Source organism: Melozone crissalis, unplaced genomic scaffold, assembly GCF_028551555.1.
Source record: "Melozone crissalis strain CALT ecotype California unplaced genomic scaffold, PUWL_Pcris_2 ptg000007l_1, whole genome shotgun sequence".
Classification (NCBI taxonomy): Eukaryota; Metazoa; Chordata; class Aves; order Passeriformes; family Passerellidae; genus Melozone; species Melozone crissalis.
Window position 1 is genome coordinate 18308016 of NW_026535785.1, and position 14444 is coordinate 18322459.

The following is a 14444-nucleotide window of genomic DNA, read 5'->3' on the forward strand; positions in this document are numbered from 1 at the left end:
CTACACTGAGTTACAGGGAGTGGGAGCAGAGCTCTCCAGAAACTTGTAGCTAGAAGGATTTAATGATATTCCTCACTTTGAGGCTCTTCTAGAGCTTAACTGCCAACACAAAAGCGTTTCCAAGATCCTTTTAAGCAAATAAATGAGATCCATGAGAATTGGGATAGACCACAAGGGTCTGGGACAGCCTCAGTGCAGAGGCCAACGGGTTGGATGTGTTACAGAAACCCATAAGATGCACACCTAGAGAGCCCTTTCCACTTCTACAGCAGCTGGGCACGGAATTCAGTCCATGGAATTCAGTTCATGGAATTCAGTCCATGGAATTCCCAAGGCCTTATCAGTTTCACACAGTCACTGAAGTCTCTGCTATCACAGAATCCCAGGATCACTGGGGTTGGGAAATCCCTGCCAGGCCATGGAGTCCCAGCTGTGCCCGATGCCCACCTTGTCCCCAGCCCAGAGCCCTGAGTGCCACCTCCAGCCCTTCCTGGGATTCCTGGGACACCTGCAGGGATGGGCACTCCAAAGCTCCCTGGGCAGCCCCTACCAAGGGCTGAGCACTCTTTTTGTTTTTTCTACAAAAAGGAAGATTTTGTATTAAAGACATTCTGTACTTCTGTTGTCATTTATCCTGTGCCTGTGCTTGGAAAATTTCCCCACCATGGTTTGATAGACTTGATGATCTTGAAGTCTCTTCCAACCTAATAATTCTGTGATTGAAATATCACCAATTAAAAGAAAAAGTCAAAGCTGTTGATTCTTTCTCCCTTCTTCTTCCATCCCCCTGTTAATTTTCATCTTCTGAATTCTCCTCTTTATTTTCATCTCCATCACACACAACTGTTTCTTAACACTCTCATTCATTTCTGTTCCCTACCTATTAATCAGCAAGAGGTAGAAAAGAACAAATGGAACTGTATCTGTTGGGAACAGTGTAGCTCCATGTTTTCACAGCATTCATGGTAGTTTATTTTCTGTGAGACCATTGCCCATTTGTCAAATTCAGCTGAACTGCTGGACAGACAAACAGATGCTGCAATGACACAGAAAACAGAATGCTGTCTCCTTTCCTGGTGAATGAATAGAAAATTGTTTTGAATTGTTCCTCTCCTCCCCTTTTCATTATAAAATCATGACGACAGGAAAGTGTAGATGCTTTGACAGGCTTCAAGACCACCACTTTACCCAAGTCTTTTCTGCTTTAATTACTTTTTGTCTAATAATACAGACATTAATGAGCAATATCAATGAATTAGTCTAACAACTGGCAGTTTTAATGCATTTTTATACACACTTGTTTAGCACCATGATCCAATCAGATCCTTAGATTGAAGCTAAACTCTAGCCCATGTCCAGCATGGGAAGAGGAAGAGTAATTCCCAGGAAGAAAGTTCTATTTCCAAACAAAAAAGTCAATATTTGATGAGCTTTATGACAAAGATTAAGTATATTTTTAATACAATACTAATGATCATAGACAAGCAGGGCCATAATACATCAAAATGTAGCAGAATGGCAATCCTGCAGGTTGGTATAATGAGAAACTATTATTGTCACTTAGAAGATTGAACTGTTTCATTTAAGCAGTTCTGAATGCCAAAATGCTGAAAGTAAAATATCAGGAGTTGTTAGGCGCAACGATTTTTAAATCAGGATCATTAAACAGAAGGATTAGTGCAGGAGCTGGTGATGAAAGCTGGGGCAATAAAGCACCCATTTAGCAGGCATTCAACTTGTAGCAGAGAACATGAGTGTTAACAGTTTGTGATTTAGAAAATTTTACTTCAGTCTTGAGCATTTTCCAACGTTTTTGTGTATGACTTAAGCAGTCTTTATTGGTAATGTGTGCTTAATACGCCATGATGGGGTGGGAACTGCTGTGCAGAGGGCAGGAAATTATTTATTCTCACAGGTCCAACTTTCTTCTGCAGTGAACATTTAAAATTAAATTTAAAAAAATTACATCCCACATCCCCAATGCTTTCTAAGTTTATGCAGCTGTCAAAACAAGACACTGTACAGAAAGTTGAGAGTTTTGTGGGCCTGTTTTGTTGAGTCTTTGTAAGACTTGATGTGTTAGACTAATGGCTACAGACTTGCTTCCTAATCAAAGGAAAGCTCAATTTCTTGATAAAGAATTTCTTGCTTGCTATAGAGCTCCATGGCACAGATGATGTAATTCCAAATCACCCCTTGGGAGGAATTATTAAAGGGAAGATGCATCCTGCATCAAGGACAGAAAAGGCTGGGTTTAAAAGGATTCATTCTAGAAAGCTCTTGAGGTTTTGTTGAGCTTCCTTAACAAAATAATTTCTCCATCCTTGCTCCTGTCCCTTCCCTCTGCCTCTCTTTTTTATTTTTATATTTTTATTAAGAAAATACAAGAAATAGTCTAATGTACAATGGAAGCATTATAGTGTGTTCAGGACATTATTGCCTTCTTTTGTAGAAGGGCTTGGGATATTTGAAATAGCCATGGAAGTGTAGCAGAAGCATTCTGTATGTTGGAAGCTTCCACAGAGGAAGCAAGATGTGATCTTACAAGTCAGAATGAAAAGAAAAAGAAAAAATAAAAATAAAAAAGGAAAAGGAAAAAAAAAGGGGAGGGGGGAAATCTGACAGTGTCACAGTAACATCTCTAACTGGTTATCAGGAAAACCAAAGAAATAAAAATATAAAGAAGGAAAGGAGCTGGAATGAGTTGCTTGAGAAATATGGCAAATATTCTCAGGAGACTTAACAATGTGTCTAAATAGGAATAATTTTTTGTGTGCTATAAAAGCATCCAGGAGTTCCAGGACTCTGTTGCCACAAGCAAAGAACAAAATGCTCACCCCAGAAAGAATTCACATCCAGTTACATGGGAAACAGGGACACACTCTTTCAAAAAACAAGGGAACCCCTCCAGCTTGCTGTTGGCACTACTAAAACTTATACAAAGGACAATTTCCCATTAAGAATTAAATTACAAGCAATGCCTGCAGTGCACAGGTGTGAATCTTGCAAGGGTGAAGGAGAACTGATGGTTGGAGGTAAAAATTACCCTGCTGTCTTTAATGTTTTCTTTTACATGTTAACTCTTATATTTGGAATAATTATCTATAACATTTGTAAGGAAAATGTTGTTGAAAGTACATAGACTCCACAAGCAAACAAATTAATTTTCAAGCAAAGTTTCAACTTGCCTTCTTCTTATTCCAGTTGAGAACATTTATAGAGTTTTGAACATACAAAGTCTGGAGAGTGAAGTACAGGCACAGTTTGTACCACACAGTGTCTTTTTTTTAATTAAAAGAATGTTGTAAGTGCCATTTATGCCTTTATTTAAGAATGTACAGCTGGTGCTTTTGAGGAGAATATGTAAATGATGGGTTCTTTATAGGTTCAGTATTAAGTAAATACAGACAGCTCCAGCATCATCCTATTTGATGCTGCTGAAAGGAGCTAATCAAATAGTCTATAAATACCTGCAGTGTCCTTTTCCCTCAGAGGAGCAAGTTACTCTCTGTGAAATTAATTTCCATATTGTGTGTGCTAAACAGAGTAAGTGACAGCTTTTCAAACCGTTGTGCCATTACCTAGTGAACAAGCTTTGCATCATTGTAATTTAATATGGGCATCATGTTATTAAAATATATATAATAATAATATATTAATAAATAGAGAGGTCAGTGGCCTGATAAACCACTTCTGGATCATGACAATGAAGTGTTCTGCTTCTTTTCCTGAGGATGGAGGGAGGTGAAAAGGTGGAAAGTGGCCAGTCTGATCACTGTGTCCATTCCTGTAAGAATCTGGATCTTTTTCTTTTGTATTATGTTATTCCTGGAATATCTACAGGCACAATCCAATTTCTACTTTTATGCCTTGAAATAGAACCAACTGCCTTTAGCTCCACAGGCAAAAAGGGGAACTTCCTTTATTGTTTAGTTTCCTATGGCTGTGTTTGTTAGTGAGCTCTGGATCTGATGCTGCCTGTGATGGGGAAAATGTCCATTTTTAGCTACTGTGCTTTCTGTCCTGCATTCCTGCAGCTTTCCTTTTGGTTTTGTATCTGAAATAAAAGGCATGTGAGTATTTCAAGGCTTTCTTGACTGAGCAAGGAACAACTCTGGGTAGTTTTTGCCCTGCCCTGCCCTGTTGGAAGGATGGAATCTTTGCCCAAATCTGACTCAATCCCAACTAACAGGAGCCTCCTGCCTGGGAGCTGCACTTTCCAAAGAGAGCAGGCATGGAAACACATCCTTGCTCTGCTTGCCATACCTACAAACTCACCCACTCTGGGTTCCCAGCAGCCACTGGATTATTTTATGCTGGACTGTGGACATAAAGCTGCAAATTCATTCCTGTCACACTTGGGTTGCCAGTAGTGTTATTTCACTTCTCAGTCCCAAAATGAACCACCTTGAACTGACTGCAAAATATAATTTATTCCCATATTGTGCATGTTGTGTTTGGATGGATGACTCATTTCAAAAATCAGAAGAGAAAGTTCATTCTGTCCTAATTTAAACCTACTCATTTTACAAACTCTCTTTTACACCTTTATTCCTTATAAAAAATATCCCACTGTAGAACAAAAGCTTTTCAATTATCGGAAAGATTAGACCTCAGAAGTGAAAAGTTGACAACCAATCCATGGATAAAATTCTCTGAAATTCTATTTCTGTGCAGCATCTTATTGTTTATATTTTTTATATTTTTCACATCCTACCTTTGAAAGACACTTTATTGTCCTCCAGGTGTAGGTTATGTGCCTGCCCAACTAAAACATGGCTGTAGTTTAATTCCAGCAGTGATGAATTGCTTGAGTGAATTCATGCAAACAGGGAAATAGAAATTAAATTCATCATGCTAGGAAAACCATTCTTCCCCCTGTAAATTAGTAGCTTTACTGCTAAAATCAATTTGTTTTGGTAAATTATGCAAAAATTCTCAAAGGACCTAGGTACTTGATTTATTATACTCTTACTGTTTCGTAATATTAGAAAATGAAATTTATTCACACAATATTAGATGGCATAAACTGAGAGCTTTAGTGGCAATTTCTGTTTATTACAATTAATCTATGTTGTCTGTGGTGACAGAATTCCCACAATGTGTAGGACATAATCTTTATGACAGATGCTTTTTATTAAACTGTACAGAAGTGTTCTTCATTGGAACAGAACAGGTCAATTACTTCTCTATTGCAAGGCCTTTCAATTTTTCTAATAATCTCTAATGAAACTCAGGGCTTATATGGAAACTGTATTCTGAATTCCTGGAGTACCAGAACTTCAAAATGCCCTCAGAAAATAAACAGCTCCTCAGACCTTCTAAGCAATGTAAGTGGGAGCTATTCAAAATTACTTCACACATCTTGTTCAGGGTTCTAAAACTCAGTTTGCAGTTCATTCATGCAAAGAGTCCTGCTGCTGAAATCATTGGAGTTCCTGTTAAATGCACATGGCTATCACTTGATAGGATACAAATCCCTAAAGAAATACAAAAATAGTATGCTAGAGATACTGGGGGTGAGGAGACAGGGACTGGAAACTAGGATTCACACAAGTAATTCATGTCTGGGCAATAAATCATACAGCCAGAGAAATACATTAAAGAAAATAAACATGCATTTATATTTTTTACCTCTTAATTATGGAATGATGAACTGGCCAATATAAATTGCACATATGTGTGCAGAAGCATTTTTTCTGTGGTCCTCCCTGGGCATTAACCAGCTGCAGTAAGGCCAGAAGGTTTGTCCCTTGTGAGGGGCTTCTGCCCATCTCCCTGCACAGGTTTAATGGACAATGGGGCCTCGGGCAGAAAAGCCATCACCCCAAAGGGAGGGAAGCAGCACAGAGCTCAGCTTAACCAGAGTGAAATTAAAAATATACTTAACAAAAAAGCACCAAAATGTTGCTTGCCGTATTTCAGGATCTGTTGCAAAGAGAGATCCCAGAATCCCAGAATGGTTTGGGTTGAGAGGGACCATAAAGCTCATCCAGTGCCACCCCTGCCATGGCAGGGACACCTTCCACCGTCCCAGGCTGCTCCAGCCCCATCCAACCTGGCCTTGGGCACTGCCAGGGATGGATCTTTGTTCTTTTCTCCTAGCAAACCATAATCCCAATGAACTGTTACAGCTTTTTGCAGATGGAGGTGCAAAACAACTCTTAAAGTGTCTACAACTGCCCCCTTTAATAATTTCTTTTCAGAGGATAATTTTTGACATAATAAATACAAATACAATGAATAAAATACATCATGCAAAATATTGTGAACTTGAACATTCATGTCAGTTTTAAGCACCAGACAGCTTGCCTGTGTTACCTCAGAAACCTCTAAATATCTTTATGTGAAGAATACAAAAGTCATATTTTCAGACAAAATTTAAATATTTGTTTTAACCCATGGTGCCAGTTCAGAAAAGAAAAATCTTCCCTCCCACTACTGTTTTACATTCCCTAACTTGTGTGTAGGCATGTTGCACTGAGTCAGGGAGAGGCAACAGCAGGTCTGGAGGGCAAGTGCAGCTTTGTGAACGTTAATTATAACTATAATTATAACATATATTATAATTACAATTACAATTATAATTGTCAGTGGGCTGGCAAGAGCCCCAGGCCCCAAGGGAGATGTTTCTTGGTGCCAGGTGACAAAATGTGGTGAGCCTGGAGATGGCCACATGAATTGCCCACTCAAGCTGGCAGGTTCCAGTGTGGTTCACAGCTGTATTCCCAAACCCTGAGCTCCAGAATCTTCACTGTGTGAAGCTCAGAACTCTCAGTGTCCACCCTCAGATCTGCTGCTCCTCTCCAGGGGCTCCCTTCCATCAGGAATCCTTCAAATCCATGGGTGTGAGGTATAAAACTTGAGAGAGAGATACAGATTATTCTAAGTAACATGGACTTTTATATGACCATCATTATAGAAGTGATGCTGTCAGGTCTGCCCCTCTGTCCAAGTGCAGAAGAACTTTTGGGAGGCTCCTTCCCCTTAGCAAAATTCTGAGTACTCTAATTCTGACAGCAGGGTTGAGGAACTCCACAGTGTGTGTAGATTTCAAAGGATTTTCTCCCAGCCCTCCTTTCCCTGTGTTCTGCAAGCTCACAGAGTTTGTGTGAATAGGCACTGACTAATCATGTACTCACAGTGGGAAATGCAGAAATTACTGTGTAGGGAAAAAACTGGGTAGGAAAAAACTAGTTTTGTAATTTATTTTTAATGACAGAGTCTTTTCCTCTAATCAGAAAATGGCTGACAAATATATAGTGTGATGCCTGAAAGAGGGCTGCCTTTTCTACTTTATGCCTTCTCTATTTTATGTCTTTTCTATGTTATGTCTTGTCTTTATGTCTTTTCTACATTACTCCTTCAGTTTTATCCAAAGTCAAATTTGCTTGTCTTTTGAATCTCTTGTCTTTTGAATCTTTTGAGTGGCATATTTCTGCTCAGGTCACGGCTTTAACATTTATAAAAGCTGCTCTCTTTTAATATCCCCTTTAATTTTGTACCAATGAGATCCACCTTGACAAAGCACGTCTCCTTCTATGATTCAGAATTCTGTGGTGCAAAACTCACAGGCTTTGTGCTGGGTTGGCACAGCCTTGTTTTTGGCAGTGGGGAGGGCCACAGAAGTGGCTTCTATGAGAAGCTTCTAGAAGCTTCCACCCTGTCCAAGAGAGCCAATCTCTGATGGCTCTGAAGATGGACACGCTGCTGGCTCAGTCAGAGAGGTTGGCAGTGCCTCTGTGATGCCACATTTAAGAAGAAAATCAAAACATTGCCCACACAGTTCTTTTCCCCATGGTGGGGAGGTGCCAAGTCCACAATATTGCTGGAAAGGTTTTTTTATATATATATAATATAGCTCCTCCCATTGAGCACCAGGGTCTCTGAGTTTTGCACCATCTGTTACACATTCATATTTAAAACTTTTATCTTCAAGGCTTTGTGACTTTGAATCCTCTTGTGATTCACATAAGCCTTGTGCCTTAAGCAATGGCCCATTCTTCTTCAGCACAATGCAATCCTCCAGCAAAAAGGGAACCATACAAAGGTAATTAAAACCATTTTTACGGCACAGCTGATATTTTTTAAAGTTCAGTTCACACACTGTTCAATATCTTACTTGGACAAAGAAACTGGCAATTTATGGAGACATTTTAATTTTCTTTAATGGGCTAATTGAAATTAATAAATTCAATTATTCTGAGATAAAGAACTTTGTAATTTTCAGGTAATGGATTGCCATGGCAATGTGGAATATCAAGAAAAATTCCTCACCAAAACAGGATGGGAGAGATGCCAAAGGAGCAGCATCATGCTGCAGGTCATCCACAAGATGGCAATAGCAGAATGAGTTCCTGGAAGTTCAGGCCTTTAAGAAACCGTGCTCTTTGCATCTGGTGCTTATTTGGAAATTTAATTTAGCTCAGAGCAGAGCTGGGACAGAAGTTGGTTTCTCTGCCATCCTCTCGTTCACAGAAATATAACAGGATTATAAAATATAAAGCATAAATTTGCATTCAAACCTTGCTGACCTTATTTAAAACTTTTAATTTTTTCAGCTGGTCATTGATACAGTAGAATTTCTGTTACATTAAATGCTGTGAACAACATTTCTCTTCTTTCCCTCTATCCAAGTTCTATAAGTCCATGAAGGCTCCAAGCTGAAATATTTTGAACATTCATATTTCTCACAGGTCTGTATGAACTGAAGTTAAGCACTTGAATAAAAATCCTAATATTAAGTGATGCTAAACCTGTCCCAGTATGGCAAACTGATGGCAAATAGGTGTTTCTCCAAAGAATCTGGACTATGTATTTAATACCTGTCACATTTAAAAATATATTTCTGAGAGTTTGTTCCTGTGTGCTGCTACATTTTGAAGCTTTTCAATTGCATCAAAAAGCAAAACAAAATCTTTTTTTAATCCACACAAACACACATTACATTAAAATATGGGGAGGTCTATATTTTGATTTTTTTTTCTTTTTTTTAAAGCAATGCTCTCTAATCAAAATTCTTTATCAAATTTAGTAACTAAGTGAAAGAATAGAGCTGGAAATCCTTCTTTTCTTCCAGTGCCTGAAGGAGCTGACAGGAAAGAGGGAGAGACACTATTTACAAGGGATGGAGGGACAGGACAAGGGGAAATGGATTCACGCTGACAGGGAGTTTATTTGGATGAAGTTTTAGGGAGGAATTGTTCCCTGGCAGGGTGGGCAGGCCCTGGCACAGGGTGCCCAGAGCAGCTGGGGCTGCCCCTGGATCCCTGGCAGTGCCCAAGGCCAGGCTGGACACTGGGGACAGTGGAAGGTGTCCCTGCCATGGCAGGGGTGCAATGGGATGAGCTTTAAGATCCTTTTCAACCCAAACCATCCCATGAGTTTATGATTCACTATTTTGGACATGGATAGTGCTGGTAGATTGATGTTCCTGAGGTTTAGATGCCCATCATGCCTGATGAGGAGCTCAGTCCACCTGTCCAAACACAGGATTTCAACATCTGAGCCCTCATCTGCCTCCATTTTGCAAAATTAGATGGAGGAAAAATTGAAAATGCTTGAAAACAACAGCTCCCATAGTCAGTAAGGAAGTTGTGGTGTTAAGGAGTTGCATCATCCCTGGAAGTTGCCTGTTCCACACTTGCAAATGGCCTTGGGAGATAAAAAGGCACAATTATCACAACTCATTATTGCCACAATAACAGGTTCAAGTCTTCTGTAAATATCAGCACCCAGTCTTCAACCTATTGGAGCTGATTTGTTTATTCCCTGTTCTGCTCTCACAAACCCTTAAAGGACTCTTCAAACCATCCACAGGTCACTTCTAACACACATTTCCCACCAGGCCTCCAAAGCACTCCAAGCTGCCAGGACAAACCTCCCCTGGACAGCCCCACACGAGCTTCTGAAACACTGGGGGTACCTGGAGGGGTTCAGAGTCCTGGGAGGAACAGGGCAAGGCCAAGAAATGCAGGGGGAAAAAAAGGGACATTGAATTCAAGGTGGGGAGGGCTGAGCAAGGCAAGGGAGGGGTGCAAGGTCAGGGTAAATCAAGGGGTGGCTGTGCCAGGCAAGGCAAGGGAGAGGTCAGCAAGGCAGGGAGAGTTCCAGGAGGAGAAATAAAGGCAAGGGACAGCTGTAAAAATGGGTAGGGAATTCAAGCTGGGCAATGGGTGAGCAGGTCAATGCAAGGGATACAAAGGGCAAGGGAAGGACATGGATGAGTCAGGAAGGCAAAGGATATGGGTAGTCAGAAATGGCAAGGAAATGCTGAGGAGATAAAGGCCTGGCAATGCAAGGCCTGACAATGAGACAAGAAAGCAATATGGGCATGCAAAGTTAGTGCAAGGCAAGTGTGAAAAACGCCAATCACTTGTTTTTAACATTTTAAAAGTTTAATAGTAATAAAATGGTTATAAAAATAGTAATATAATTAGAGTAATAATAATTTGGACAATTTGGATTAGGACAATATGAGACAATAGAAACAAAGAGTTACAGACAGTCCCAGGTACCTTTTCTGGGCAAAATAAGCCCGAAAAAGACCCACGTTAACAGAGGATTAACCCTTAAAAACAACACCCTGTTGCATATTCATACACCTCATACATGATGCATAAATTCCATTCAAACACAGGATTCTGTCTGGTCGGTGTCAGCTTCTTCCTATGAATCCTAACAGTGTCTCCATGGCTGAGTGAGGTGGGAGAGAGGAGGTTCTCTTCTGATAAGAGAACAATAAATTCTCTTTCTCTGAAAGATTTGGGTGTCCTGTGGCTGCTATCTCAGTGGGAGTCCTTTCTTTTAAAAAAGTATCTTACACAGCATAGTTTCTGTTTTAACATTATGTTATAACCTAAAACTGTATTTAACACACTACTTAAGAAAATTAATACAGCATAACTTTCTGACATAACACATATAATCTTCATTTTCATATTTGCGAAAAGCCAATCATAAAATTCGCGTTTTTCACACAAGGAAGAGTTAGAAGGACAGGCAAGGAAGCCAACTTGTCAACTTGGGTTGCCAGGACAAGGCAAGGCAAGTGGGGAAGTACACTGAAAGATTGCTCCCAGGCCAGGAACAGCTAGTCTGTCCAGCCTTGATCTCACACTGAAAACACTGGGGCTGCACATTTTCCTTCATATGCTAAAGAACTGTCATTCTGGTCCCAGAGCCCATGGGAAAAATGCGGATTTTTCCCTTTTGGTACTGTCCAAAATTCAGTACCTGCAAGCACTGGTCCCAGACAAAAACTGCCCAGAAAAATGGATCTGGCTTCACATGGTTCTCCTAAGGGTTTCCTCTCATGTGCTCCTGAAACACTGGGATATGAGAGATCCTTGAGGGTCCTGGGAGGAGCAGGTAGAGCAAGGGAAGGCTGGGAAAAGCTCAGAGAATAAAGGGATATTGAATTCCAGGTGGAGGAGGGATGAGCAAGATAGTGGAAGGCAAGGGAGGGCTTCAAAGGCAACTGCTGGGTGTGCAAGGCATGGCAGGGGAGAGGTGGTCAAAGCAAGGAGAGCCCTGGAAGGGAAGGAAAGGCAAGGCTGGACCCGGACAAATTGCAAGGAAAGTCAAAGTGGAGATGGGTGAGCAAGGCAGTGCAAGGCAGTGCAGAAAAGGAGGGCCAAGGAAAGGCTGCAGAGGGGGTAGGAAGGCAATTCAAGGTGTGGGGAAAGAAGGAAAAGGAAGCAGCTGCTGGAGGTTTTAAGCTTTTTGTTATCTGCAAGAGTGAAAGGCTCCACTGGTACCTTGAGGGAGGGTGAATATTTCAGAGTATGAGACACACCAGGTGCTGATGCCAGGATGATTTTTTGCCTCTTCTTTTATATATTTTTATATATCTTTTATGCATCCTCAGCACTCCTAGCATGCACACTTGTAGTTCCTTAAGTCTGATAACTCAGCACAGTACTGGTGTTCTGTTAGGCCAGGAGACCAAACATCCTGGAGGCCTCACAGGGCCAGAAAGGCCTAAGCTAGCTTGAGAAAACAAGATAGAATATATTCTGGAAACTAAAAATGTGGCCCATCCAGGGGGAAATTCCTCAGGATGGGAGGATATCACACCATTCATTCAAGCCTCTCATTGGGGCATCTTTGTTAGAAATGCTAATTTGTAAGGTCTATAAATTGTATACCTGATCTACTGTGTGCGTGCATTGCGGTGCATTCCACCTTATCAAAGTGGTGCACCACAAGAATCCCTATTAAAATACTGAGGTAAAAACCCTAAACCATGTCTGGCTCTTAACTTTTAGGACCAAGGAAAAGGCATCAGTGCAAGCCAGACTTTCCTTCCCATCTCTAGAACCTGTGGCCTTTGGGCACAGTCTGAGTCTAAACTAAAAGGTTTCCTACTACAGCTCTGTAGGGAAAGAATAAAAAGCAAAGAATGCTTCCCCATTGCCTCTTTGAAGATTGAAGTTGCCTCTGACAAAAACTTCAGAAAGTGCTTTGTTTTTTAGAAAATGAGGCTCCCTGTTGGAAGTTACTCCTAGAGCTTGTGGTTGATACACTAGGGTTGCTAACACCAGCAAGCTGACAGCAGGACACTGCTGATCCATTCAGCAAGCTAGCAGCAAACTTTCCATATATGAGGTGGAAAAGCTTCTGATATACCAAGTGAGCCAGCAGTAAATGTTTCCACACATCCAGTGAGCCACCTGTGAAGTGGACATGACAATTGCCACTCTCAAAACTCTCCCTCAGCAGTCTCCATTTGGATCCTGACCGTGAGACTGAAGGCTCAGGATGGTACCTAGAGCTGAGAAGGAAAGTGCAAATAACAGGGTGTGTGCTGGGAGTTTCATGGGTTCAGCTGAAATCAGCTGGCACTTTTGGGAGCTCTGTTTTTGCCAGGTGTGTTCAGGTTTGTAGAAGGACTCTGAGAGAGTGAAAAGCTTTGATAGAGGAAAGGAGCTTTTGTTGCTCTTTGAGTATGGTGCAAAGAGAGGTGAGAAACAAGTGCTCACTTTGAAAATGTAAAAAGGTTTATTAAACCTCAACTAAAATACAACAAAGGACTAAATAAGGAAAAATTTGCAGACCTAGGAACTGCCACTCATGAATACCACAAAGCCAGTTCCTCTTCAAGATGGGTGCTCAGTCTTTTATACCCCTGGGGTTGCATCAGCCAGCCCTGGCCTCTCCAAGGTCTGTCAGTCAGCTCTTCTTTGCCATTTATAGGTGCAGACTGCTTCCTTGTAGCGGGATTGGAGGGCAGCTGTTGCCATGCCTCACCCCCTGAGCACCAAGCTGCACATGTGTGCCTTGCATGGGGCAGGAGGAATGGAAGAGCTTGTCACTGGGGCAGGGCAACAGCTGCCCTCCAATCCAGTTACAAGAAAACAGTTTCCACCGATAAATGGCAAAGAAGAGCTGACTGACAGACCTTGGAGGGGCCAGGGCTGGCTGATGCAATCCCAGGGGTATAAAAGACTGAGCATCCATCTTGAAGATGAACTGGCCATGTGGTATCCATGAGTGGCAGTTCCTAGCTCTGCAAATTTTTCCTTATGTAGTCTTTTGTTGTATTTTTGTCAAGGTTTAATAAACCTCTTTAAATTGTCAAAGCGAGCAGTTGTTTCTCACAATGAAGGAGACAGAGGACTCCTGCACCTTTACTGGGATAATGGGAGCGAGTCCCCTGGGGCACAGCCCATGGGGGTTTCTCTCTCCCACAGGTTTCAGAGGCTGCTCGAAGGACTCTCACTGCTTAGAGTGACTCTGAGATGTGTCACAAAGTCTCTTTTCCCAGCCCAGCACTTGAAGAAGCAGTCAGGGCTCTTCATTTCTCAGTCTCAAGGTTGTTCATTGTTCCTTATCTATAAAATTCTTTCTCCTGCCCTGCCCAGGTCCATCCAGCAGGACAGTTCCAGGCATTCTGCCTGCCCCCAGGGCAGTGTTATGGCTTTATACTAAAAACTACGTGTGCAATGTTTACAATTACTTTCCAATACCTATCACCTGTGTTAGACAGTGAGCTTCTGTCTAGTGACTCTAAACCAATCTGTAAGTGCCACCATCAGAGCAGAAGATGGAGGCCAAGAAGAAGGAGGAGAAAGGCTGGACATGCCCAGATTCCTCCATCTTGCCCCCTGTAAGCCCCATTATAAAAACCCCCCAAAAAATCTATTTTTCACCTTGTGATAAAGTCACTATCATTCTACTTAAACTTTCATGGCTTTTAATTCTTCAATTACGGTTGGCATTTGTTTTTCCCAAGGGCTAAATCAAAGGCACAGGGGTCTGGGGCTCTGTGCCAAGGTCTCTGAGCCCCCTGGGCAGGGTCTCGAGTCCTCCAAGGCAGCCAGAGGGATTTCCTGGGTTCCCACAGGTGCAGCCTCTTTTATCCCAAATTCCCAGCCACATGCTGCCTTCCTCCTTCCCCGATTGGCTGGGGTACCAGGAAGGTGCAGCCTTCCCAAACCACC